Raw genomic sequence first — 2,867 nt, 5'->3', positions numbered from 1 at the left:
CAGCTCAGACAGCAGCACTGACAGCAGACACAGTCAGCAGCTGTGTGGATCTCTGAGGATCACGTTGGTTCAAGAATCAAGAATCAAGAATCAAGAATGCCTTTATTAGTCCCACAAATGGGGAAATTGCAGTTAACAGAACATCCATCCAAAACAAACATAAACATAACACAGACAGGGGGGACAGATGTCTGAGGTCATGCAACCGTTTCTCAACGGCGCTACCTTTAGCAGAGAGACAGAAAGAGATACATTGGGATAGTTAGGTTCAAAAAATCATCTCATACTGTGTTCATAAAGAACACCTTACGAGGTTCCAAAAAACACCTCAGCAAAAAGCATATTGCACATATAAAGCCGGGATAGCAGTATGGTGGGTGAGGTCAGGGTCAGGAGGAGATGCAGACGGAGACGAGAGGGTGGGGGCATTGTGGAGCCCAGATGCCAGCTCCCAGCCAAACAGTTCGCTGATAGTGATGGAAGTTCATCAGCGGCCTTGGTACACCAGATCCAGCTTCACAAATCACAGAGAGGGCTGAGGGGGAGGGCGGCTGTTACGCATAGCTCTGGAGAGATATGATTGCCAGCCAAGGCCGGCTAGGGAGCCGAATTCTGATAATGCAGATGTTGTTTTGGAACAGGCTGCTTGTTTTTTCAACAGCCTTCAGTCTCACTGGGAAACCATTCAATAAATCCAATAATCCAAATTCATTAGTTACCGTCCTCACTGTGCAGAACCGTACCTTATCTCCAGATCAAACCCCTCTCACCTGCTACTCCCCAAGTCTACGGCTCAGGTTCATCAGGCTTTTAGTCTGAGTCTGTACCATTCTGGTCAGCCCATCCACCTGGGTCGGCAGCCTCTGCAGATGTCGAACTGCCGTCCAGGTTTTCTTGATTTCTCGGTAAATCAGGTATCCTCCAAGCCCAAACAGAAAAGATACCGTCGACGTCGACTCCCTCCACCAGTAAGGGAACTCCGTCCACGAAAAGAAGCCGCCCCGAAGATTCCCTAGAGGCGGTATCGCCACCCACCACTAATATTGTGGGTTTTCTGGAGTCCATTGACAACAAGCTGTCAAGCTTTGACACCCGCTTGGCCCTGGTTGAAATCCTCCACAAGGAGTTTCAGGCCCTGCGGGAGTCAGTCGAGTTCAGCCAGCATCAGGTGGAAACACTGGCTGCTGAAAACGCTGTCCTCAGAGAGTCGGTAAATTCCCTCACCGAGGAAACGACCCGGCTCTCAGCTGAAAATAAGAAAATTAAAGAATCTATTATCGAGCTTCATGCCCGCAGCATGAGAGAAAATCTTGTGTTTTCAGGTATTCCGGAAAAGGCAGAGGAGGACCCGGAGGCTACAGTGAAGGAGTTTATCCAAACTCACCTGAAGCTCCCGGATGACACCGTGAAGACCATCGCCTTCCATAGAGTCCACCGCCTGGGAGGAAAGCGACCCGGAGCACGCAGACCCAGACCGATCGTGGCCAAATTCGAACACTTTAAACAAAAAGAGCTGGTGAAGAGCCGCGGCCGGGAGCTGAGAGGGACGGACTTCAGCGTCAACGACCAGTTTCCGAAGGAGATCCTGGAGCGACGCAAGGTCCTGTTCCCCATCCGGAAGAAGCTCATGCAGGGAGGCTCCCGGGCTGTCATCGCCGTGGACAAACTGTATGTAAACGGACAGCTTTACCGCGACAAAAGCACCACGCCATGGCTCTACTGATCGATCAGGTGATCTGTGTCCATATTAACGCTCTTTTCTGAGTTTTTTTTTTTTTTGTTTCTTTTTCTACTTTCTCTGCAGTTTTCTAAATGTATATTCAACTGTCTAAATAGTACCAATAACGCCGATTAATGAGCATAGTGCCGTGATCACTTGTTTGTTTTGTTTAAAAGATGTTTCTTCTTCTTCTCCTCCTCTTTTTTCCTCCTCTTCTTATTTCAGTCTTATGTCACTCAGGTCACTTTTTTCACGTCTTTTTTATTTCTGCAATTAGCACGCCAACACGCCAACATACAGAGCATATGCACACACACACACACACACACACCAACATACAGAGCATATACACACACATCTTTAGTGAGCACACAACAGCCCATTAGTTAGGTTAAACATGAGCACACTCAGATTTGTCTCATGGAATGTGCACGGGGCTGGTTCGAGAGAAAAAAGACTAAAAATTTTTAATCAGTTAAAAGACTTAAAAGCAGATGTTGTTCTTTTACAGGAGACACACATGTCCAAAACATCTGTGCACACTCTCTCCTCTCCACAGTTCCCTCACACTTACTCAGCCTGCTACAACTCCAAACAAAGAGGTGTAGCTATACTGATTAACAGGAAGATAAATTTTAACATTAGCAACACTACAATAGACCCTGAAGGTAGATTTATAATACTTAATTTATCTATTCAGAATACAGATTTATGTATTGCTAGCATATATGGACCAAATGTTGATGACCCCTCCTTCTTTCATACTTTCTTCACCTCACTATCTGATCACTCTGACACTACACTAGTAATAGGAGGAGACTTCAACCTGGTACTTAATGCAGATATTGACAGGCTCAGTACAGCAGTGAGTCAGAGGAACTGGCAGTCTGCAGACATTCTTAAACAGTACATGAAGGATTTTGGTCTTTGTGATGCTTGGCGTTCACATCATCCCACTCTGAGGAATTATAGTTTTTTCTCACCAGTATATCACTCCCACTCCCGCATAGACTACTTTCTAGTTAGCAGCTCCATGATGATGGACATTACAGACACACAGATTCATCCTATCACGATCAGTGATCATGCACCGGTGTCTCTCTCTCTGACACAGAAAAAAGTTACACCACCAACCAGGAACTGGAGA

This window comes from Archocentrus centrarchus, chromosome 8, assembly GCF_007364275.1.
Source record: "Archocentrus centrarchus isolate MPI-CPG fArcCen1 chromosome 8, fArcCen1, whole genome shotgun sequence".
Classification (NCBI taxonomy): domain Eukaryota; kingdom Metazoa; phylum Chordata; class Actinopteri; order Cichliformes; family Cichlidae; genus Archocentrus; species Archocentrus centrarchus.
This window is presented reverse-complemented; position numbering follows the sequence as displayed.